Below are 27,555 nucleotides of genomic sequence, written 5' to 3'. Positions count from 1 at the left end.
ATATGTTAAGCCATCCAATGGGAAGTGTTATATAAAATGCTCATAATAGAGTTTAAAATACAATACACAGATAGTGTTTTCAGTGTTTTTCTTTACTTCCTGTTGTGTTCCCAGATCTAGTCAATCAGAGAACTTTGCCTGTAATCTTCCACTGTAAATATGAAAATCTCAAGCTATCCCATTGTGTAGGAAAGTTCCCACTCCCCCACACTCCTTGTTCTGGTTGGCCGGTTCAGAGAACTGATCTCACTTGCTGGTTGTGTGTCCAGCCATGTATGCCGACAGTTTGCCAGCCAATGGTCCGTGAAGGATGTGGTGGGGAGGAGGAAGAGGAAGACAGGTACTTTTTTTTGTTTTGTAATGGGAACTTCTAGTTCTTACAACTGTCACTAAGGCTGCTTCGGTTGTTCTTACTGCTATCTTTCTGATCTCTTAAGATCACCTTGACTCAGCAGATCTGTAGCCCAATGGAAGAAAGAAAATAAAGACATTGGAAGAGGCTTTGTTGAAGATCCTGAGTCTTGATGCTGATTATTGATCAGGTGATTAAGGCAGATGAAGAGGTTTTTTGAAAGCTGAAGCCTCTGATTGTGTCTCTCCAGTGTGCCCCAAAAGGAGTTGAGAAATCAATACCCTCAATCAGAGCAGAGAGCATTTCTCTGTCAGTCACACAGACTGAAGTGATTAGAATTGAGTCATAAGGCAATGAATAACTTGCACTGGCTTCCTGCTCCTCTTTTTCACCTCATAGACAGCCTAATGAACTCTCCAGGCTGAGAGCACAGGCTTCTAACTCCTGTAGCACAATTAACATATCATCAGATAACAGCAAGCTCCTGGGTTAGAGTTTATATTAAATCTATTCATTTCAATCTATTGGAAGACTGATGCCATGTAAAGCTTCAACCTACCATGCAAATGTAGAAAGGGATCACTTGGAATATTTCTTCAATAACAGATGAAATGCAACACTTCTATATTTGATGATATGGTCACAAGCTACACAGACAGGTCATTTATTAAATAAGCTTGCAATTAAAAATGACATGACCTTACATATGAAACTGTAACCCCTCTGTACAATACTCTGACAATAAATAATTATTTATTTAAAAATAAATAAATAAATAAAAATAAAGGACACATAAACCAGAAAAAAAAAAAATGACAGCAGCCAGGTGCCGATGGCTCATGCCTGTAATTCTAGAGACTCAGGAAACTGAGATGTGAGGATTGTGGTTCAAAGCCGACCCAGGCAGGAAAGAGACCCTTGTCTCCAATTAACCAACAGAAAACTGGAAGTGGCACTGTGGCTCAAAGTTGTAGAGTTCTAGGCTTTAGCTGAAGAGCTAAGAGACTGAGCCTAGGCCCAAAGTTCAAGCTCCATGGCTGACAAAACAACAACAACAAACAAACAAAAGCACACAGACATACCACAATCCTAAATCCACTCAATATGGGGTACAAAGTGGTACACCTCATTCCCTCTATTGAAACTTCTGAGCAATAGTGGATGTCGTAGTTGATAAGATTTTGTTTGGTTTTGTTTTTGCCAGTCCTGGAGTTCAGGGCCTGAGCACTGTCCCTGGCTTCTTTTTGCTCAAGGCCAGCACTCTACCTCTTGAGCCACAGCACCACTCCCAGCCTTTTCTGTTTATGGGGTGCTGAGGAATCAAACCCAGGGCTTCATGCATGCTAGGCAAGTACTCACCACTAAGCCACATTCCCAGCCCCATGGTTGATAAGATTTTGGCTTTACCGTTATCTTTTTTTTTTTTTAATCCCTTTTTAGGAAGTACTGGGATTTGAATTCAAACCCCCACAGTTTCTAGGCTGGCTCTATACTGCTGAGCCATTCTGCAAGCTATTTTTTATTCCAGTTATGTTTACATAAGGTTGGCTTCCTCTCCAGTTGTGTGCCTGGACCACAATTAACCCATTTTAGACTGAAATGGCAGGAATGTGTCACCCACTCTGTGTCTTTCATCAAGAGATAATCTTCAAGATTTTCTACTGGGTATGGCTTGTATCCATGGTTCTCACAATCTCAGTCTCCCAAGAAGCTAGAATGATAGGTGACTGCCACTGCATTCAGCTATTGATTGACAAAGTATCTCATGAGCTTTTCCACCTGAACTGCCCTTGAATTCCAATCCTCCTCTTTTTAGCCTCTCAAGTAAATAGGTTGCTGGTGTATGCAGCTAGCACCCAGCTTGGATGTCACCAGAGATTTCTTAGGCACCACTATTTAAAGGACTTTTAATTATTTTACAGTACTGTGGTTTAAACTCAGGTGGTTGTGCTTGTTAGCTAGCATTCTACCACCTGAGTGGGGTCAGATGTGTTTATTATTGTAGTAGAAGTATACACATAGGTTTTGGAGATATGCAACATAATATAAAGAAGAAAAACTGGACTCCACTTAATGTCCTAAGTTATAAGTGGATCCAAGAAGCCATGAAATAAGTAAATATATCTCTCAGTTGCTGCTGGCTATTGTTATATCTCTACCTTTGTAGAAATGTTTGCTATTTATTGATCAGAGACATTTACTGTGCAATTATGATGCAACTTCCATTTCCAGATTTATTGACCTTACAGGAGGCCTCCAGTACCTATGAGCTCTCTTATCAGGCATATGATTTGCAGGAGTGAAGATGGGCCAGCCTGTGGCTGCCCCTCACCTGTTCTCAGCAGTTCCTTTGCCTTGAAGTTGAACTTTCCTGTTTTGACTTAAAGGTTCACCACAAAAGAAACATAAAAGAACATACATAATTGCTGTGTTTTAAATGTAGTATCATAGTTTCCAGGGCATATACAATAAATGGTTGGTTTAACCACTTGAATACAATTAGAGCACTTTGACTGTCATTAGTAGGTCCTACTCTGTCCTTTGTGGAAGAGGTTGCATACCTCCCTTAGAGTTGTTTTCTAGTCTTTTACATATACACCCCAAACAGATATTCTGTTTAATTTTCTGCACAGATAAGACACTGCAAGAACAGTATAAGCAGCCTTGAAACAGAAAAAAAAAACTCGTTTACCATCTAGGTTTATTTCTTTTTTATGTTATTAGCAAAAAATTTACTCTCCATAACATTATTTATTTATGCAGAGTAAAATTATTATTGGCCAGGGCACAAGCACCTACATAGTACAGAATTTGGCTGTAGCCAGGTTTTAGGGGGGCTTACGTGTTTATTTTTTGCCTTTTTCACATAATCCAAAGGTTCTACAGTGTAAATACTCTCTTTTGTGACAAGGAAAATAGTAAAATTAATACTTTTAAAAGTAAAGAAAATAGGCTAAAGGAGCAATTGCTGATCTTCAGAAAAGGTTATTAGGATTTAATATCTGCATTTAAATATACAAATTTGTGATTGAAATTCAAGATAAAAATATCATTGAAAAACACTCAAATTTTAAAAAATTTAAAATTCAAATGTCAATTAATGAAGGTTAAGAAATGGAAACAGAGAGATAATGCTTGAATATATTTACTTTTATGCTTATCTTCTTTGATAATTTATTCTCATTCACAGATTTAAAGTTCAGAACTGTTCAAGAAATTATCTTTAAAATATTACATGTGATAGTTTTATTAATCCTTTTAGTGGAATATGCTGAAGTCTTTAATGAATTATCATTTTTTCTACCTCATATAATTACACTCTAACATTTAACATATTCTTTAAAGGAAAATGAATTGTGTCTACTTAGCATTATATTTTACTAATTATTGAAACATTTTTATTCTTCTGGTTCCATTTTTAATTAAGAATGATAGATATTTAACATATATATATATGTCTCCAAATCACAGTATAATGCATAAATCTGTATAAATTGAAAAGTTGAAATTTCTTAAATTCAGACTATTTACTTCATATTTTCCAATAAGTTCTTGTCTTATAAAACCTGTCAAGTTACCATTTGGGGTTTCTCCATTTTTATTATTTATTTGTTTATTGCCTAGGGCTTGAACTCAGGGCCTAAGCCTCTTTTTGCTCAAGGCTAGAGCTCTTTTACTTGAGTCACAGCACCAATTCTGGCTTTTTCTGAGTGGTCTATTGGAGATAAGAATCTCACTGACTTTCCTGCCTGGGCTGTCTTTGAACTGTGATCTGCAGATCTCAGCCTCCTGAGTAGCTAGGATTACAAGTGTGAGCTACCAGTGCCTGGCTCTTATTTTTATAATTCCACAAAAGAGTTACTCTCTCACTCTTTACTCACACTTTAAAAGTTTCTCAGTTTCTCTCAGGAATAAGTCATCTCTTAACTAGAGTCAGGTTTTGTTAGCACACTAATGGGTGAGTTCTAGCTACAGGAAGCAGAGCAGAAGAGTTAACAGCATGTATAAAAGGACGAAAGTGAGGAGAACATAATGTATTTGTGTAACCATAGGAAGGCTGTGGTTCTCTGTATGGTTGTTGCATTAAAAATGGGAGGAGAAAGGAGGAAAGAAGAGGAGGAGGAGTACATTATGAGAAATCAGTCTAGCAAGACAGTCAAAAGTAACATAATGACGTCTTTGTCAAATATATTCAATTCAGCTGACATACTGACAGTACAGGGTGCAACAGCTGATCATTAAGCATTAAAGAATTATAATCTGCAACAAACACTTTCAACCATCTGGGTTGAAGGACACAGAGAGCCATTCCTGAACAATTACCTAAGTTCAGTTGGGTGATGAAGGGAGACTGAACTAGGATAGTAGTTTGGTAAATGTATGCATTCCAGCTTGGACTATCGGGTAAATGGTAGCACACATTAGCGATAGGTAATTCAAGAGGAATTGTTGCTGGGCAGAAGTTAAGCATCAGAATACCCAAGTTAGAGGGGTTTGCAAGAATTACAAATGGATTGAGTCTAAAGCATAAATTGTGGTGTTGGCCTCAGGGATAAGTCTGACTCCAAGGAGGTTTATGTGAATGAGGGGGCTTGCAAGACTGTGTAAATAGGATCTAAGGATAGAGTCCAAATATAATTTCTTTCCCAACAAAGACCAAGAGAAAATCTTTTTTACCAACTCTCATTGCTTATTTGGTTCAAGGATTAAATACACAATTAATAAGATAAACTATGCTCTAGAGTTAAGGTACATTTGTCTCAAATGTTCCAGAATAACAATTTTTGACAGATCATTTAGTTAGATCATTATAATAAACCTCTTAGTCTTGTTAGGTATTATGTGTGTTTTATTTTACATAATTGATTTTATGTTTTATTTATATTCCAACTGATTTCAGAAAATTTCTTAAGGAGGCCATATGAAATGAAAGATAATAAAGTCAAATTAGACCAGAACCACTTATATTAAACAAAGACATTTTGGGAGGGCATCTAGTGTGAGGATTTTATGGCAAGTATATGAAAGTCACATATTTTTTGGATTGAATTTAATTGTTATTGTGTCTAGAATGATGGCACTTGTTCATTTTACTTAAAATGCTATTGCTTCTTATTATAAAATAACAATTTTCCATTTTGCAACTTAAAGTACTTACATTTCAAAAAATTTAGAAAACAAGTATATTTGATATATCTGACTTAATAAAATATCTGAGTTAGTTAACTCATAAGATGAAAAGGTTTATTTTTATCTCCTGGATGAGAAGGTTCTAGTCTATGACTAAAGCTGCCTTATTGCACTGGGCCTTTGATTGGCAGTATATCATGGTGGGAATGTGTGGTGGAGCAAAACCACTTATAACATGAGCTAAAAGACAAGAAGAATGAAGAGAGAGGCCAGGATTCCACTGTTCCCCTCCAGGGCATAACTCAGTGATCAGTGGACCCCTCTCCCAGTATGTGTGACCTCCCAGGGTTCTGTCACCACCTAGTAGGCCAGTCTAGGCAACAAATCTTTAAGATGTGGACCTTTGGGAAACATTCAAATGTTCAAATTACAGCAAAAAGAAGAGAACAAATTCCAGTAGAACTCAGTCACTTTGCAGTGTAAATTTCACAAACTCAGGAATTTTCATCTTTTTTTTTTCTTGTTTTTGTTGAATCCTTAAGCCAATCTTTGGAACAATGTCTGAAAAATAACAGTCATTCAATTTGCATTGCTGACAATCAAAAGGTATTATTACTCATCTTATAGTACGTGTTAAGGAAACCATTCATTTAAATATAGAGCATATTTAGCAATGCTTTGTTGGCCACCTCTTTATAAGTACTTTGCTAGTTATTAGAATTAGTTGGAAATATTATACTAATGATTATTTTATTTAAAAAACTAGAGGGTCATAGGTACCTGCTTAACTATCTTTTCTTTTTTATTCTTTCCCTATCCATGCTACTCCACTGTTTTACATGCTCCACAGATATTTGCTAGAATCCACATTATACAGAAAGAAATGAGTCATATGTCCAATAATAGTAAGGAAAAGGAGGAAATAATCATGTATGACAAGAGGACAGCACAGATAGTTGAGGGACAGGCACTATTTTGAAGTAAAGAAATCATAGAAAGACTCTTTGTAAAAGGTCAGCTCGGATAGAGACCTCAAAAAGTACAAGATGAATCAGGTTGATAACGAGGAAAAGAATATTTCAGTCAGAAGAGGTAGGCACATGGCATACCTTAGTACCTTCAGACCCAAATGAAATCAGGTAGTAGGAAATATTCTTGTAGATGTAGCTGACATTCAGAATATATGGAGACTTCCAGTTTTCATAAGCACTTATAATACATTATATTATACTGGAGTTGAAAAGCAATTGGAGAGTCTGAGCATAAGAGGGGCATGATTTCCAAGTATCTATTGGCATACTATGTGAAAAATAGATTCTAGGATATCTAGGGTAGGAACAGAGAGGATAATTAAAAGCTGTTTTGGGATAGGAATGACAATAATTTAGTGTAAGAGAGCAATGGTGTGGTTCTGGTAAGTTCAGAATATAATTTGAAAGCAAAGTTGACAAACTTTTCTAGAAAATTCTAACGGGACATGGGAAAACAGGGTAATTTAAGATTTTTTGACTGAGGTGCCTGAAGAAGGAAAGTACCATTTACTGAGGCAGGGATCACAGGAGAGGAGCGGATTAGAGGGTGTCAAAAAGTCACATTTGCTTTGGGGTCAAGTTTGTTTTCAGATATCTTTAAGGTCTACTGTGGATTATACAAATGAGCCACCTATTGTTCTCATAGGAAATACTAAGTGAAAGTAGAACCTGAAATTAAAACTTGGGATTGTTTCTTCTAATAGATGACATGTATACTCATGGTATGAATACTATTACCTATAGACTGAGAGAGAAGAGGTATGAGAAATGAGTTCAGGGATCCTGAAGCTTGTACAGATCTGGAAGATAGTAAGATTCTGCCAAAGTGTTTGAGGGTAAAGCTGTAGAGAAGGATAAGTGGAGAGAGAAAATGATAGAACAAATATGTGAAAAAGGCATCTGTGCATGGGACAATGACTCTTCTGATGAACAATTAGGTTTGGGATAATATGAAGTTTTAGAGAAGTTTATACAGTGACATGAAAATGAAAGACTGGGGGGCTGGGGATATGGCCTAGTGGCAAGAGTGCCTGCCTCGGATACACGAGGCCCTGGGTTCGATTCCCCAGCACCACATATACAGAAAATGGCCAGAAGGGGCGCTGTGGCTCAGGTGGCAGAGTGCTAGCCTTGAGCAAAAAGAAGCCAGGGACAGTGCTCAGGCCCTGAGTCCAAGGCCCAGGACTGGCAAAAAAAAAAAAAAAAAAAAAAAGAAAAAAAGAAAATGAAAGACTGGAAGAAACAATTCCGGAATCTTTGTAGTTCTTCTAAGGAGTTTAGTTGTTAAAGGATTAGAGAAATGAGGTATTCCAATAGCCTAATTGTTTTTCCTTAGTTAAGGTAACACAAGAGGTTCTATGTACCAATGTCAAAGCTCAGTGGTTTAACACAGGTGAATTTGTTTTTTGGTTATGGGACAACAAAGCTACTCCTGACTGCTCCGCAGCTCTTCTAGTAGAAATTTAAGGACACCTACAGATTACCAAAGTCTCTTTGTAATATCATGGCAGAGAACACAGGAAGTTTTGTCACTTGAAAATGTGATATATTACTCTGCTTTCTTTTCTCTGCTACCAAATAGTAACAAAACCACTCCTACTTGAAAGGGAGGCTAGGATGCACAACCTAATTAGATGCCCAGGAAGAAGATAAAACCATTTTGGAAACAGGTAGCAGTCTATGTCACACCCACAGGAACACACCACAATACTCAGTCTATTTGGGTAGTCTTTAATGGAGAAAGAAATAAGAGGAGGAAAGAAAACATTAATGACTTTAGCCTAAGAGGTACCAGAATAAAATCCTTAACAAGTCAAGACAAGGTATGGGGGTCATACTAGAAGGACTCAGATTTCTTAAGAGCATAGACAATTCATTCTTTCTTTTTTTTTTTTTTTTTTTTTTTTTTTTTTTTTTTTTGCCAGTCCTGGGCCTTGGACTCAGGGCCTGAGCACTGTCCCTGGCTTCTTCCCGCTCAAGGCTAGCACTCTGCCACTTGAGCCACAGCGCCGCTTCTGGCCGTTTTCTGTGTATGTGGTGCTGGGGAATCGAACCTAGGGCCTCGTGTATCCGAGGCAGGCACTCTTGCCGCTAGGCTATATCCCCAGCCCTCATTCTTTCTTTTTGTCATTTCCCAGGCTCACATTCAGGGTCTTGGTTTTACACAGTTTGCTTACTAAGCTGTTGTTATAATGTTTGAATCACATCTTTTTTTTTTTTTTTTTCCTTTTTGATGGTTATTTTGAATCATGATCCACTGAATCACAGCCTCTCAGTAGGATTACAGACATGGGCCATCAGTGCAGGATAAATAATTTGTTCTTTTGTCAAACTGGTATTGAGTCTTGAACTTAAAGCCTCATGCTTTTATGAGGCTTTTTCAGCTACATTTGGTACTCTAGCACCTGAACCACATCTCCAGTTTTCTGGTTAATCAGAGATAGACTTACACACTTTTCTGCACAGGTTGGCTTTGAACCACGTTCCTCAGATCTCAGCCTCCTGAGTAGCTAAGATTACATGTGTGAGCCACCAGCTGATCCATTGTTTCTATTAGCAGGCACAGATCATAACAGTGAACATATTAAGAAGTGAAAATTAATGAAAAGAACTCAGTGTTTTTAAATTAAAACATATGTGGTCAAGTTGCTAAGTACATCTACCTTTCATAAAAATTTTTCTGAAGCAGAATGAAAAAGAAGACATCGATTCACATTTTAAAAGTGTGTGCAATAAGAGAATATACACATAATTCATGAAGCTAAATACTTCTTGTACTTTTAATAAACCAGAAACAACATCTGTTACACTAAAACCACAGCAGAAGAAAAACTCAAAGACAGAAATTGAGAAACGTCTTATTCTCTTTTGTGCTGTGAAAGTATCATTTAACAAATGGTTCCTGTAACTTAATACTGAATTATGTCCTCATGACACAAAAGAGAATACACTCTTCTTGTCCTATAAATTCTTTTAATCTCATTTCTGAAAAGCCTTTTTGACTTTTGAAGTGTAAAAAATAATAAAAGTGAATGCATATTAAAATACCAAAGAACTCACAAAATAATTCAATAGTAAAAAAGAAGCAAGAAAATAACACTTGATTTAAAAATTGATAAAGGGTATCAATTGATGCTTCTCAAAGAATGTATACAAATGACTAAGAGGTTTGTGAAATTATTCAATATCAATATTTAGCAGGAAATTCAAATCAATACCACTTGAGATCTCACCTCATATCTGCTAAAATGGTTATTTTCAAAAAAAGAAAAGATATATGATGTCAAGAGAACCACTGTGCAACACTGGTGGGAATGTGAACTATAGGACTATTATTAAAATAATTTAAGGGTGTCTACAAATTTGAAAATAGAACTAAATTGTGGTCTGGAAATCCCTCTGCATTGTATAGAAATCATGTACATCAAATACATCATAAAAAATAAGAGCTCTTTTAAAAAGAAAACAAAAATCAATGCTATCTATATGAACTTACACATTTGCTATGGCATTACTAACAATAGCCAATAAACTGTCTATTGGTAGATGAATTGTATAGGAAATGTTGTGCGCGTGCAAACACATACAATGGAATATTATTCAGCCTTATAAAAGAAATCTCGCTAAGTGAAATGAACTCCAGGTTATGGAAACAATTGTTATATCACAGTTGTAACTACTTTCAACGTCCCATGTGTATCTGTAGCTTCTATTATTGATGATGTTCTTGTATCACTTTCCTGTGGTTGTACCTACACTACCTCTGTAATCTTATCTGAGTATATTGGAAACCATGTATACTGGTATTAGAACTAGGAAATTGAAAGGGAATACCAAAATTGAGAGACACAAGGTAAAAAAAGAAAAACAACTACAAAAGCAATACTTGCAAAACTGTTTGGTCTAAGTGAACTGAACACCTCATGGGGGGAAAGGGAAAGGGGGAGGAGGGAGGGTATGAGGGACGAAGTAACAAACAGTACAAGTAATGTATCCAATGCCCAACGTATGAAACTGTAACCTCTCTGTACATCAGTTTGATAATAAAAATTTGAAAACAAACAAACAAGCAAACAACAACAACAACAACGAAAAAGAAATCTCATTTTTGACCACATGGAACCAGGAGACTATTTTCTTCAGTAAAATAGTCACAGAAAGGCAAATACAATCGAATTTTAGCTATCTGTAGAATCTACAAAAGTTGAACTCAGAGGAGCAGGATGTAAAATGGTGCCAGGTGCTGGTAAGGCAGGATACTGAAGGGGGACATGCACAGGATAAGACCTGCTTTCACTGAGTATAAAGGTTCCGTGTGGGTGAATGAGTACTGCAGCCCTATTGCACAATGTGCTTTTAAAATTGTACACTGAAGAATTACTAAAAGATAGCGTCCTAAGTGAACTTTCCACACAATAAATTGGAAATCATGTGAGATGGTGATAGGTTAGTTGCCTTGGTTTTGATGATCACTTACAGTATAAACATATTTGAAAATATCACATTATACACTGTGAGTAGATGTAACAGTTTGTGAATTGTACCTCAAGAAGTCTGTAAAAATACCAAACAACTTCCTGAAGATCTGCTCTGTCCCTCTGCCTACACTGCATATTCCACAGAATTAGAATACATTGAGAAATTCTGAGCTGGGAGGAGGAGTGTGGGGCTTTTTTTTTTTTTAACAGCATTTCCAGGATTTTTTAGTGACTCATAGTTCTAGGCATTCATGTGAATTCCCAACTTGCATTTTAAATTTTCCAATCATTTAAAAAGAGAATGTCTTCCAACTTTTCATGATAATAAAATCAAAACTTCCTCAGAGAAAGATTTAAAATAGTGCCAGTCTTCACATTCCTTCTCCTCACCCCAGGCATTGGTACATGCAATCACAGTGTTATTGGAATTACTTCTTGAACATCACAGGAAAAAATACAGGGAGTGACACCTGTGAGATGCATAAAACCTATTACTAGAAGAGTAACCCCTCCTCAAAGGTGTCCCCGTGACTTTTGTATTACTTTTCTTGGCTCCCTTGATCTCATTTCCACCCTTGGCTGTGTATCAGTCAGTATTGCTCTGTTAATAAGCGTCCCTTGATTCCAATGACGTTATTTATTCATATGTAAACTACATGCATGATTGCAGACTGAAAAAAACACAATTCCTGTCAAAAAATAAAATAAGATCACCTTTTGAAGAAATTTACAATTTTAAATTTTAAAGTACCTACAAAAGAACAAATCACAAACCAGGGAACAAGGTAAATGTGCTAAAAAAAAAAAATAGCTCAGAGATATGGAATTTCAGGCCAGTTTATAAATTCTAACTGAAGAAGTTGGTTAACTTTTACAGTGGCTGGTTATTAAAATCAGGGTACTTAGATGACAAGTGGTTCATTAAACATACTCATTTCAAATAAGTTTTAGAAGATAAGTTTATGATTATCAGAGGCATGTGTAAGAAACAAAGTTTTGCTTGCATACTCTAACTGAAATTTTGTCTAATCAGTAATTTTCAGAACTGGTACCCATTTTATTTTAATTTAACCTTCCCAAATTGAGACACAATTCTTTGAAAATACTTCAAATATGACATCTGTTAAGTCAACTGTTTCCTCAACCTCAAACTACGTCAGAGAGTCAAGTCCCAAATCACATAGACAGGGATTCATACTTTTTCTCTAAGACACACTAAAACACTTACAAAGCAGGAAGGGCTGAATAATAGCAAATTATAATCCATTATGCCACAGTTTTATGGAAGTTGTTAGGCTTATTTTTCAAACTCAAATGTGGAGATTATAACGGACTTTGCTTCCTGTAATAAAATTTAATATGGATCTTTGAGGTGATGAGACTTTATTTTTGTCTTATTCTTCCCTTCCTACACCACAATAACTAACACACTGTGTTGACGTGGATGTTTGAATTCAGGCCTTATTCATTTGTTCATAAAGGATGTTGCTGAGACAGGGGATTTATAACACTCTTTCAGGTCTCTCAACACTGCACCTTTAAAACCAAAATTGCTGGTGTAGAGATTTTGTAAATCTTCTTAGGATCCTTCTTGCCTACCTCACCATAAAACCATGTCTTCCCCTAAAAGTTTTCTACCTCTCTGTGGCACAGAGTACAAGCCTCTTCTGCTTCTACTTCTGATGAATCTTGCAGGTTGGAAGTATACCACTGACATCTCTGGCCTTGATGTCGATATGCAGTGGATTCTTCTGCCTTAGGAGTCAAAGGTTGGCTGAGCTTAGATTAGACATGGATACCAGCAATGAATTTAAGGAATTCATTTGAGAAGTGGTGAAACTATTAGTACTTGTGGGAGGGGAAAAAACACAGGAAGAGCAGCTTGTATAGAGTATGATATTAATCTAGAGGGGAGAAGGAAGCTTCATCTCACATAGCAAATCTGACAAAGGGAGCTGCCTGGAGTGTACAGTCATGGACCCATTCCTGAGATTTTCTGCTATATGTTCAGAAGAGGGGAGGAAGGAAAGAAGAAGAGGGGAAGGGAGAGAGGGAGTGGGAGAGCAAGACAGAAGAGAAAGAAATCAGCAAACCAATGAATTCTCAGTATTCCTAGTGCAGGGTTGATTCTTCCACAGTTCTGGCCAGTGGTCTTTATGGAAGCCCTCAGTTCTGGGGTGAAAAATCTTTAGGTACAGAGATGCAAGTGTGGGAAGTTCATAGCTAAATCAAGCTTATTGAAAGACCGAGAGGTTAAGGGAGGAAAAGGACTTTGTCACAGCTACCCTTGCCTGCCCAGGGAAAGCTGTCTTTTTTCTTTTTCATAATTTAATTTAATTGTCAAGGTGATGGACAGAGGGGTTACAATTACATACTTAAGTTAGTGAGTACATTTCTTGTCATACTTGTTACCTCCTCTTTCTAAGGAACAACTTGTTCCTTTCTGCCTTTGGCCAAAATGTTTTCCTCCACTTACACACTCATCCAGTTCTCAGCCTTAGCTTTTGTAAGCAAGATACGCAGGATTCATAGGTGGATTTGTTTGATTGCTGTGCTGCTTTCTCCCTACTCCTTTGGATCCTAAGACAATGCACAAAGGTGATCTATCTGTGGAAAGGAAAACAAGGGATAAAACAAAAGTGCAAAGACAGCCAAGTTAATATTTCAAAGCTTTGTATAGTTGCAATCTTGATATTTTCAGAGGTATATAATGAGGGACTGTTATGGAAATGGTAGTTGAACAGCCCAATTTTTCAGTGGCTTATCATAATATAAACCTACTTTTTGCTCTGACCTTTGGGAGAGTGCAGTTGTGGAGGAGATGTACACCAGTCAGGGACCAACAGTCAGTCAGCATTGTGGTTTGACTTCATCTTGGTCTTCACACGTGTCTCAGTAGTTTGTGTGTGGGAAAATACCTAGAGGATTAAGCACAGTAGGGTTTATGGATATGTGAATTGGAACTTACTTCTTTCAACATTCTTCTGGTCAAAATTGGGTCATTTGGTTCACGAGGAAGTCCAATTTATCTATCTGCTTAGGAGACAGAGACAAATACAACAGATATCATAGCGTGGAAATGGACTTAAAAGCAAAATGCTGAACTAGGAACTGAAGACACCAATTGTAATTGCATTGACACTTAATAGCACTGAGCTAGTTATTATACCTCCAGGCTAATTAGTCAACCTGTGATGTAAGGGAAAGAATGTGTGCTTTGTCTATTTATATCCATAGACTCTTAGAACACAAAGGGTATTAGAAAATTTGAGGTGCATATGTTCCTAAAATCACACACATTATTTGGGCTATACCAGGACTTACAGACTCATAATCATTGATTTAGAAAGGGCAGTGAAATGTTCTTTTTATAATTTTTCCAGGAGCTCTTCTGGATATAGAAGTTTGGGATTTGCTGACCTTGTCTAACATTTATTACTTGGTTAAAGATATGAAAGTACAGACCACTGTAAGAATTTCACTGGGTGGTATTAGAGTGTTGTATTTAGTCTGGAGCACCCCTCTCCTTGTCATTGTGTTATGTGCCTTTATTATTAACCTATTTCTTCTTTGTCCATTTCCTTGTGTGGCATCTTTCCATGATTCTGTGCTATTGGGATGAAGGCATGCCTGACCTTGAGTTAGTAGTTATAAAGACTAGGATTGTACTGTAGAACTTCAAAACTTTATTAAGATTTTTTTAAAGATTTGTATAAATCATCAGCTACAAAATTGTTAACAACTATCTTTATCCCTCAACATTGTATGTAATGCATTGTTAAGATAGTTGCCACAGAAGCAATGAATGAAAGTCACATCATTTGGATAAAAACATGAGTCAAAACACTTATAGTATAGAGCAAGTACATATTGTGTAATTTCATTGGAAAACATCTACTTTTGATAATGTAATATTAACATATCTAAAGCAATCAGATGGCTTGTAAATGTACACAAGACACATTTTTTTAAAGCTGTTTACCAAAAAGTAAAATCTGCTAAGCAGCAAAATATTAAAATCAGATACTACTGTCATGGACAGCTACACTTACCCCAAAAGTATATCAGAAAGGAATTAATAGAAAAATATTTGCATCAGATAAGTAGCAAGCAAATGCTTCAGAATAAGGATATCAAAACATTCTGCTATGTAAGATAGAGCTGAAAATATTGCTCTTTTCCCTAAATTACTCTTCTTATTAAAAATGTTCATCAGTACTCTTGAGTCTTTGGAATTTTCTTAGGAATTATTTGTGTTACTAATGGCAAAGTTTAAGACAACAACAATGGGTCATTTCTGGAAAAGATTAGTTTCACTCATTTAGCACACAAAGCTGTGGGAAGTCACTGGAACTGTGCTAAGGAGAAAAAATGGAGAGTAAGGGTAATTGAAGTACAGAAAGTACAGAAACTATTTCAAAAATATAAATGTCTCAAGACTATGTAATAATTTCTTTTCAGAAATATAAGCAACTGAATTAATCTGACAAAAAGTGTGAAAGCATAGGTCCCAGCCATCCCAGAGGACCATGCTGAGATAATCACAGGCAGGAGAAGGAAGGAGAAGAAGGTTTATTAGTGGGGCCATAGTTCACACGGGAGAGGGAGCTACATGGCATCTGCCCCTTATCCTGGTGGCAGCTTCTCTCTCTGGGGGTAAAGGGAAAGTAGGTAGGTAGTGAGTAGGAGTGGCTCATTAGGTATGGATGGATCCTGGGGCTAGTGGGAGGTGCTGAAGACCTGAGACTAGGGAAATGCTAGCATTGTGGAGCAATTTATTCTTTGTTAAGCAAATCTCTTTTTATAATTGTTGTCTAAATATGAATTAGAAAATACAATGAAAAACAATTACATACAAAAGGATTATTGATCAAGACAGGCTTGGTGAGGAATGAATCCTCATAGTGACCAGTCAATGTTGACAGTAACACTATGAAACATGGAGGGATCTTTTAATTTCTCTCTTTTTTTTTTTATTTTTATAAATCTGTATCCTTCGGTGATCAGAAAATTGAGATTATTTTATAAGCTCTGGAATTGCTGTATTCAATCACAATAAAAAGAGATCATTTAAAAAGTGTTTCAAGTGAAGGTATTCTGTGAACTTCATGTGAACAATACAGAATTTCGAAGTTTGTTCAGTAAAAGTAGAACTGGCACAATGCAGAATCCTTGCAAGAACCAAGAAGAATAACCCACATTCAAAAGCTGGAGGGATTTAGATAAAGAGGAAGCTGCTTATTACATATTTAACATGCACAAAACAGTAAAGGAAGTAGAAGGAAATTTAAGAGCTGAGGTTTCAAACAAGGAAGGTTTGTGCTTTATCACAAGGAATGTATAGAATCTGAGTTGGACATTTTCCGTTACTGAAACACTATACAAGGATAAGGAAAAGCTCAGTATCTTTCAATCTGTGAAAGAAGATTGTTTCAAGAAATTCTCTATTGCTTGACTATTATGACAGACTTAAGAAAAATAAATATATTTTTACTAATTTGCAAAAATGCTTTAACTTGTCTTAATATAGTAGGAAATATTAAGGTTCTATTATGAGTTGCATCCATTCTCGCTTGGCTATTTGTTCTTAATTAAAGTGTTTTGTATCCTTTAATCCACTATATCCTTTAGTTTTTTGCAAGACACAAAATTCTAAATCATGTAGAATTAGTGAGAATGTAAATTGTCTTTAAGAATGGCTTTATTTTCATAATGCTTGAATCTTTATTAAGTACCTATAAAATGTGATGCTGGTATTAATTTGGGAGGGTTTAAGTTTTTTGAAATGGATATTAATTGCTCTAAAGATTAAAGTGTTATTCTTTGATGTTTCGGGAATGTATTCATCCCTTGAGACATGCCATTACACACCTTTCCTTCCCAGAAATTTTGCATTTAAGGACATGAGAATTTAATTTACATAATTGACTCCTTTTCAATTTTTTTTACCAAGTTGATTTAAAACATATTCTCTTACCCTAACAAAATTTCTGTGGTTTCACGGAAATATTGAAGATGCTTATTTAGAGAAACAATTTACATGAAAATATTTTTGTAATGGCCTTATGTTGCACTTAATGACTTAGAAATAACCCAGAGAATAAATTAAGTAAAAGGGTCTCGTTCTCAAACAATTGAAAATATCAGTAGTGGTACAATATACAAGAAGTAAAAAAAAGAAATGGTGTAGTATATAATGGTGTAGTATATAATACAACACACACACATACATACACACACGAAAAAACAAGGGAAAATTGCAAACTGGAACAATTGGACAACTGAGGCAAAACTTGGTGAAAACTACAATTAGACTGGATAAGATATTTTCTAGAAGGATTCAGCATGAGTACATGAAAAAAGTTTATTTCTGGGACTGGGAGAAGTAGGTCACCACGTTGGATTAGTAATTTAGAATCAAAATTTGGAGGGCTCTAGTAGAAGCCAACAGAAGAAAGGAAGAGAAGCTGATTAACAGAAAAGAAAAGTCACATAAAGGTCAAGGAAAATTTGGATTGAGATGGGGCCACTGAATTGGGTGAACTCCAGAGTGAAGTTTCATGAGAGCATTAAGATCGAAGCTATACTATAGAAGTCTAAGAAGAAAAACAGTTATGATAAATGGTGGCAGCAGGAATAGCCCACTCATCTGAGGAAAAGGAAAATTAGGGTCAAGGAAAGTTGTAGAGTAAGTGTCTCTGTGTGTTCAGGATAGATAACACATTCTATAAAATGTGGTGAAACGAAAATCAAACATCTAGCATAAATGGAATCTACTATAGTGCTCAAGTACAGTAAATATAACTGTGTGTGCCAAAGCATTAGCTATGTTTAATATTCACTATACCATGTACAGCTTTAATGCACAAGTAGCCTCACCTTTCAAAGATGCAATTTTTAATCAATAATAAAATTTAGATTTGTTCTTCTGCAACAGGTAATTTCCAAGAATAAGAATCTGCCTCTTACAGTAGCACGAAGAACAGCACTGGAATAGTTGGTGTAGTTGCTACACTATTAACCAACAAAGTATGTGGTCGAATCTTCCTGTTTATGTGAGTAGGACTCAAAATGTGTCCAAATGCTATTCTTATTCCCAGACTAGTAATATCTTGTTTGTAGTTAGGTAACATTTTGTCTGTTTGGTTTCTTTAACATTGAGGAAATCATCCTTTCTGTCTTGGAGGCTGTTAGTTCTATAGCCTTCGAAACCCAAATGTTTCCTTCAATTCATACTCCTACCCCATAGGTTATAGTTTGCCAAACAACTGTTTTACTTATCACCCATAAATGATGGAGGTACGGATAGGTATAGGACCAAGAAAGGTTATCCACTTAGGGTAGTTACTTTTATTTTCTCTAGCATAAAGGAAAAAATGCAGAGTTGACTATTATGTTTGCAGACATACTAGAGGAATATTCTTTTTTTTTCTTATTTATTGTCAAAGTGATGTACAGAGAAGTTACAGTTTCATACGTTAGGCATTGGATACATTTCTTGTACTGTTTGTTACCTCCTCCCTCATTCCTCCCTACCCCCGCCCCCCTCTCCTTTTCCCTCTCCCCCCATGAGTTGTTCAGTTGGTTTACACCAAACAGTTTTGCAAGTATTGCTTTTGTAGTCGTTTGTCTTTTTATCCGGTGTCTCTCGATTTTGGTATTCTCTTTCATTTTCCTAGTTCTAATACTAGTATATACAGTTTCCAATGTACTCAGATAAGATACAGTGATATTGCAGGTACAACCACAGGAAGGGGATACTACAGGATCATCAACAAAAGAAGCTACGGTATCACATGGCATATTGAAAGTAATTACAACAGTGATATATCACTCGTTTCCATAACATGGAGTTCATTTCACTTAGCATTATCTTATGCTTTCCTAGGGGCATAGCTATTAGGCTCTTGTGATCCTCTGCTGTGACTAGCCTAAACCTGTGCTGTGCTCTACATCACTGGCCATAAAAGAAATGCAAATCAAAACAACACTGAGGCTGGGGATATAGCCTAGTGGCAAGAGTGCCTGCCTCGGATACACGAGGCCCTAGATTCGATTCCCCAGCACCACATATACAGAAAACGACCAGAAGCAGCGCTGTGGCTCAAGTGGCAGAGTGCTAGCCTTGAGCGGGAAGAAGCCAGGAACAGTGCTCAGGCCCTGAGTCCAAGGCCCAGGACTGGCCAAAAAAAAAACAAAACACTGAGATTCCATCTCACCCCAGTAAGAATGTCCTATATCAAGAAAACTAACAATGGGCTGGGGATATGGCCTAGTGGCAAGAGAGCTTGCCTCATATACATGAGGCCCTGGGTTCGATTCCCCAGCACCACATATACAGAAAACAGCCAGAAGTGGCGCTGTGGCTCAAGTGGCAGAGTGCTACCCTTGAGCAAAAAGAAGCCAGGGACAGTGCTCAGGCCCTGAGTCCAAGCCCCAGGACGGGCCAAAAAAAAAAAAAAAAACAACTAACAATAATAAGTGCTGGAGGGGATGTGGCCAAAAGGGAACCCTACTTCATTGTTGGTGGGAATGTAAACTGGTTCAGCCACTCTGGAAAGCAGTATGGAGATTCCTCAGAAGGCTAAACATAGAGCTCCCCTGTGACCCAGCAGCTCCACTTTTGGGCATCTACCCAAAAGACCACAAACAAGAACACACTAAAGCCACCAGTACAGCAATGTTCATCGCAGCCCAATTTGTCGAAGCTAAAATGTGGAACCAACCCAGATGCCCCTCAGTAGATGAATGGATCAGGAAAATGTGGTACATATACACGATGGAATTTTATGCCTCTATCAGAAAGAATGACATTGCCCCATTCATAAGGAAATGGAAGGACTTGGTATCCCTCATAAGAATATTCTTGAGACTGAAGCCTGCTCAGAAAACTCAGAACTGAGTGATAAGATAGGACTCTGATTAAAATTGCTTTAAGCTCCTGGATACAAGCATGGCTCTGTTTTTAATATATGAGCCAATGAATCCCTTTCTTCACTTCAGCCATCTGTCATTGACTATATAATGGTTCTACTTAATGTAACTAATGATATTAATTGGTCAAAAACTAAGAAAAAACTATGAAACAAAGAAAGCTGTAACTGTCCTTTTTTAAAATGCCTTTAATCTGTGTTTTGGTAGGAAACATACCTCACTCTCTCACTATGTGGGGTAGATGTTGTTTATGTACTAAACAGAGAGGTATTCAGTACCCATATATACGTGTGTGTGTGTGTTAGAAACGTGAAATTTTTGAGGGAAGAAACATTTTTTTATTCTCTTTCACTGGCATATAGAAGGTTTTGATCCTGGTAATTCTGATACATTCAGTGATGCAGACATTGTGAATGAGCTAGCCCTCAGTATCTCTAAAATCATCCTCCCTTTGTACTATGACTATAATATATGAAAGTCAATACATATTTTTCTAATATTTCTGAGCCAGAGGTGATCATGTGGCCCAGTTCTGTCTATTGAGATATAAGTGGCAAATAACGGGCAAAATGAAAGGATTACTTCTGACCTTGATTCTGGACATGCAAGGATGATGTCATGATGCGCATCTACCATATTGTGATTAGGACACTATGAGAATAAGACAAGAAGTTGGTCTTTTAAAAAAATTCTTTTTATTTTAAGCCTGAAACTACCTGTATGTAAATTTCTTTATTTTTCTATTTTTAACCAATTAAAATATATTTGTCTATATTTACCTAGATTTATGTCTGTTTACCAGGATTTGTCTATGTTTACCTAGAATGTTTGTGCTTCAAACTTAGGGTTTCTCAAAAATATATGAAAATTTTAATATGGATATTATTTCCATGACTCAGTAATTTGGAGGGTAGCAGCATGTGTTAGAAAGCATGTGAACATCAAAATATGGAGGATCCTACCTAAGTTCTACCATTCTTAATTTTATTATACTGTCTTGTGAAAGTCTATGATATTTTATGCATTTGTTTCATTTTACTCTACTGGGCAATAAATAGCATCCCTCAGTGCTGTGAGAATCAAAGTAGAACATTCATGCAAATATATTCTGTAAACTATAGGGGGCTAAGCTATCATGGCGTGGGTGTTCTGTTGCATTTAACTGTCTCTGAACTTCCCTACCCAGAGTTGTATATATGCTATGTCTTTCTCATGGCAAACAACAGAGACCTTCACTTATTTTTCATTGAAAAATCTGCCTACATGTTAAATTGTACTTGGGCATATGATTTATATGGAAATCTTACACCATTTTAGTTGAAAATCACATTTTCCATTTACTGTATTCTTCTATAACGACAAAGGAACAAGAGGAGAGTGTGAAAATAACTTCATCTGTGGTGATGTAAAACCCCGATTCGGCACACTTATTCCAATACAGCACAAGTGCTGACATTTTAAAGATAAGCGTTGAATGCTTATGAATCTCACGCTATTCTGATGCTGTTACTTGAAAAGTAATATACAAGAGTGCTTGAATATGTCCAGAATGATACTGGAAAAATTCAATATTTGTGTAAAATTTCATAGGATCAGCTGTTTAAACCACAGCCTGATTAAATATCAATACATGTTTTGCAAGCTTTGTAAATTTTACCCTATTATTATCTCATAACACAATATTCAGCTGGTAAACAGGGTTTTCTGAAAGCAACCAAATTATAGTGTGCTGTGTCCTTGTTCCAAAATGGAAGGGTATTTAACCAAAACACACCAGGGAAAGCAGAGTCCTAAGTTGCCTTGTCCTCTGTACTAAAGATCATGAAGGTCACCAGGGTGGTTTTAAAATGATTTCATTGCAAAAACATGCAAGCAAAAGAATGTCTTTCCTCTGACTTGCAAAGCTTAGCTTTCTCTACCATCACTGCTGGAAACAAATAGCACATCAATTCACTAAAATACTCATTGTAAAAATCACATAGAAACTTTCCTGTTGCTTAAGTATTTCCTCACCTTACAATAGATCTCTCCTGATTTCTGAAAAGTTTATTCAAAAAAAGGCATTTTCCCCTTAATTTTGGCTATTTCAATTTTGATTATCAACTGTCAGTTAGAGAATGCATGATTAAAATGTAGTTCTTTTGGAATTAAGAGACTATAAGGTTTATTTCTTCATGTAATTTGAACATTTATGATTGAAAATGAAACAATCAAAATATATTTAACATGGTAATCTCCTCTCTGCCAGAATAGGAACTTATACCTCTTTTATAACTACTATACACAGTAATATGGGAAGAACAGACTGGATACTAATAGTGAGTCAGTAATTGTTTAACAATATATCACTTTGAAATGACTAGCACAAAGAGGGAAGTAATTTAGCAGTGATACTCTCTAGACCCTATCTTGGAAATGAACTATGCAACTTGATGAGGTAGGCAGGAGGGAAAACCTGAGAAAAAATGGGGGAGGCACTGTTTTAAAAAGAGATGTACTCATTAGCTGACTATATAACTGTAACCCTTCATTACAATAAAAAAAAAATTAAAAAGCCTTTAAAGAGATGACTGGTGTGGTGCTGTAGCTCAAAGTGGTAGAGCCTTGAGCTACAGAGCTCAGGGACAGTGCCCAGGCCCTGAGTTCAAGCCACACAACTGACAAAAAAAAAAGTGTACCTATTTCAAATATGTTTGGGCTGGGGATATGGCCTAGTGGCAAGAGTGCTTGCCTCATATATATGAGGCCCTGGGTTCAATTCCCCAGCACCACATATATAGAAAATGGCCATAAGTGGCGCTGTGGCTCAAGTGGTAGAGTGCTAGCCTTGAGCAAAAAGAAGCCAGGGACAGTGTTCAGGCCCTGAGTCCAAGCCCCAGGACTGGCCAAAAAAAAAAAAAAAAGAGATGACTGGCATACCTTAAATCAAAATGACTATTTAAAACACCAGGAAGTAGATACTTAAAAGGAGTAAGGGAGGTCAAAGGGAAAAATAAAGAAAAGAGGGGAAGAATTCGGTCAACAATTCAATGTATATCCTACAAAATTAATAAGAATAAGGGAAGGGGTGGGTAGGAGAGATAGGTTAGAATGGTGTAAAGAGGTAACATTGATCAAGAAATATGATATTCACAAACTGCTTTATTAAATAGAAATTTCTGTACAACTACTTAAATATAATTTTGAAAGTGTATAAATTAATATAAAATTGAAAGGAAAAACATAAAATTTGCAATCAAATGTTTTTTTTAATTTTTTGTAATTTTCCTGTTATCTTTACTTCTCTTCTCAGCAATATCATCTTATAACTATCAAACAAATTTTGAAATTTTATTACTCATCCCTGATTGATATAAGCAAATAAGTAAATAGATTTTGTATGCCAGAGATAAAAAGGCTGAGGATGAAATTTTGCCATTATTAACACTAAAATGAAACTCAGAATTCTTGTACATGCAGAAACAAAATCAGTTTGATAGCCAAGTTAATGCTTTTGTGTGTTTCAGTAACAAAGAACTGTTTTAAGTTTTCTTTGTAAGAAAAAAAATTTTTTTTAGATTGTCTTTTTTTACCATGCACGTGCAACCCAGGCTTCTCAGTTTTTCTAACGGTACTTAAAATTGTAAGATATAGAATACAAGCCAAACATCTCTACTAACTAGCTTGGCATTACACATAGTGTTGGAATTCTACAAGAAGTTACTATACATATTTTGTTTTGCCTTTTTTAATTTAAATTTTATTGTAATGGTGATATACAGAGGAATTGCAGTTATGTAATAAATACATTTTTTTGAACAATGTTACCCTTTGCTTCATTTTATCCCACTTTTTACCCTCCTGATCCCCTCTCCCACCAAGTTGTAAAGTTCATTTCCAACATTGTATCTAGTGAGTATCACTACTGAATTGGTTCACCTTTTTCCCACTGTTTCTGTGCTTCTCCTTCCCTTCCCTAAATCATATAAAATTATGTATAAGAAAAAGGGTACAGAATCATTTTGATGTCACATATGAATACTTTATGAAACATATTTTTAAAAAGCGATTTAGTGTTTCTTATTCTGATAAGCTCTTCTACAGAAAATAGCAAAAGAAAAAAATTAAAATGAAGAAAAAATAGTGTTCACCAGACTGCCAAGAATTCTCCTTATGGATCTATGCAATATGGCTAATTTCTATTGGATTGCTTTTACAGTTTTTGGAGTATTGCCACTGAATTTCCCATTAATTTATCATCAGCTGGTTTGTAGTGGATTTAGCTCAGTGTTTTGCTGAACTCACCATAGCATCCTGCTGTAAAGTCACCTGAGACTTAGCCAGAGAGGATTGTTGACCCATGTCCACAGATTATTGAGCTGAGTCTAGGCAACTGCTCAGTCCTGATGGCCCTTGCTGTTCCAGGTAAGGCCATTCTACTCCCAAAGACTCACTGGACTTCTCCCAGTACATTGGCAAACGGACTACTGGACTGACCCCAAGGAACTGGCAGAGTATCATTACTTGGCTGCTGCCACTGGAAATGTGGCCCGAACTACTCAAAGAAATGACACCTCTTTTCATGAGACAATTTGGCCAAGCAGGAGAAATAATGGAGTCATGGATATTAAAAAAAAAATAAAAAGAAACAAACAAACAAAGGACAAAGAGAAAAACAACTAGTGTTCAATGTGGGAAAAGCAATTGCTCACCACAAACCCTAAATACTATCACCAAGCCAATTATAAATTAGAGCTGAGTTACTAATTGTAAGCTACATATTTCTCCTTCTACCCATTTTCCCTCCCAAGGGAATTTTTCTCTAAGTTTCATCCTTCATTGTATCATCAAAATACATTTTATTATTTTAGAGTTTTTTTCTTGCAAATATAGAGAAAATTGAAATTAATATTTTATCATTATTCTTTCTTCATTTCTACAGCCTGATTAATTATGATAATGGACTCTCCACAATTTTATTTTAAAGCAAGATAAATTTCAAGTAAGTAAGCTTTTAATAATCATAGTAAAGCATTTTCTAAAAAAAACTCTGGGCTGAAACAATGCACAATTCTCTTGAGTTACTTCATCAATTCCCCAAACAGACCCTAAGATAATTTAATTAAGCAGAATACTTAATAGAGAGGTCAAACATCTAAACTCTTTTCGTGTCTGTTTTCAGGAAAAAGAATCAGATGCTATTCCACAACTCTATCTCCAGATTAGTCTCTGTTTTACTTGATAATTAGGCATTAATAAATACTTGATTAATTTTGTAAGGAATCCAACAACCTATTAGCATTTTCAGAATTTAAAGGTTTATCTTTGAAGTTAATATGTAATTTTAGTTCTAAAACTATAAGTCGTCTCAATTAAATGTTTATTAGTATAAGTTTTACTTTAGAAAACTTTTATGTTTATAGTTTTAAGTTTGTAGAGAATCTTCAACAACTATTTGCAGAATTCTTATTGACTCTCTGTTTTAAATCTCCAAAAATGTTAATATTGTGTTTTTGTTTTAATTCTCTTTTCCTGTCTTTTTGAAATATATGTAACTTATTTCTTATTTTAAGATTTTGACTATTAGTTGCAGATGCTAAACTAGTAGCTAATGTATGATAATAATCAAACTATTTGTACATAATAAAACAGTCTTGAAATATGTTGCTATACCATACTTAATAGTAAATGACTGAGTAATGAACAATCATCGCTCAATCAGAACAGAAGCTTTGCCTTTACTCTCAGTTCCTGACAAATAACTTTGCTTTTCTTGGAATTTCTAGAACAACAGGAGTGTTATTACTTATTCATAGTGGACCATAAGATCTGACTATGTTTATGCTTATTACTGTGCTTCTAGATAATTTTTGCTAAGGAGATGCCTCAGGGTGAGAGGTAAATACTGAAAGAACATCCATGTGATCAAAGGGTGCCTAGAGAGAGTTTTGCCATCAGGTGATGACCAAATTATGCAACCTCATTTAGCTTTAGACAGAGATGTTCCAAGGATTGTCTTTGGTTGGCCAACTTCTGAATGCTTTCACACTTCAGTAACAATATGTTATTGCAGTTAGAGGGACGTTTGTACTTGAGAGCCTTTCCTAAGACTATAGCTTTGTACTTTAAGCTCCTTCTTATTTGTATCCTGTATCTACAATGAACTGTACACATAAAAGATTTTAATGAGTCCTAAAGGTAGTCTTAGAAACTTCTGAGTATTAGAACCAATGGAAATTTCCCTTCAGTCCTCTCAATTTTTTTTCCTAGTCTGGGGCCTTGGACGCAGGGCATGGGCACTGTCCCTGGCTTCTTTTTGCTCAAGGCTAGCACTCTCCCTCTTTAGCCACAGCACAATTTCTGGCTTTTTCTGTTTATGTGGTGCTGAGGAATCAAACCTAGGGTTTCGTGAATGGTTGGCAAGCACTGTACCGCTAAGCAATATTCCCAGCCCCCCAGTCCTCTCAAATTTTGATAGAATGAAATACAAATAGATTAAATAGGAGAAAAGATAAATTTAATACACATATACAATCAGCCATAAATCAACTACATAATAAATTTTCTAGAAACCCAACCTAACCCATAAGCTAATATCACCCTCTTTTATGGCAGAGAAGGAGAATGAAGAATATACACAATTTTTGTAGGAATATTTTATACTCTATAGAGAATTCAACAGGCTTGTAGAAGCATGGAGTGACCTGGGATGAAGTTCATGGGGTGTGAAGAATGGATAAGTGGTTGTAAATGACTGCCTTTGGAATATTGGACAGGACTAAAATAGAAGACAATCATGTGTGACAAGTCTGTTCAAGTGTGTTGAAAGATTTTGGTCTTTCTTCCTGTGATAAGAATTTAGTTAAGTGAAAACTCAGAAAAGGGAAAATTGATGATTTGTTTCTCCCTTAGCTGCTCTAGACTTCATATGTGGGCAAGGAGATATCAGAATGAAGTCTCTCCCAGCATCTGTGGCTGCTTAACTTCCCATGTTTTAGACAATCAGCATAGCAGGGTATTATTGGGGGGGAGGCCTGGAGGGGGAGGGGGACAGTTAGTGGGTTCTTTCATGTGTTGGGTTTCCTTAGCAACTACAAATTTTAGCTTCTGTCTAGAGAGAACACCATTTTGTAGGGACTGTTGTCTTAAGCATTGCAGTAACACTAATACAATTTACCTCACCATATGTTACACTGAAAAGGTTATATCTCTCTGTATCATTCTCATCAAAAATATTAATTTTATTTTAACCATGAGAAAACATATGACAGTTTCATTCTAGGGGTATACTATAGAATAACTGGCCAGACTTGTCAATGACATGAGATGAGATGGGAGATACAACTACTAAATGCATGTGCATTCTTAGATCATATCCTGGGTAAGAAAATTTATTTCAATGAAACAGCTGATGAAATATTACTAGTTCTGTATATTATGGTATTATACTCATGTTACTTCTTCATTTAGATAGTAATTTCTATATTTATGTAAAATGTTAACATTAGGCAAAACTGGGTATAAAGTTTTGGAATTGTGTCTGTTGCTTTCATAACTTTTTCCTCACTGCTTACTTCAAAATAAAAGTTGAAAGAACTAATAATGACTTCTATTCTATCCACAGTAAATTATAAAAAAAATCAGGAAATTA

The sequence above is a fragment of the Perognathus longimembris genome, chromosome 4 (genome assembly GCF_023159225.1).
Source record: "Perognathus longimembris pacificus isolate PPM17 chromosome 4, ASM2315922v1, whole genome shotgun sequence".
Taxonomy (NCBI): Eukaryota; Metazoa; Chordata; class Mammalia; order Rodentia; family Heteromyidae; genus Perognathus; species Perognathus longimembris.
Note: the sequence above shows the minus strand (reverse complement) of the source record.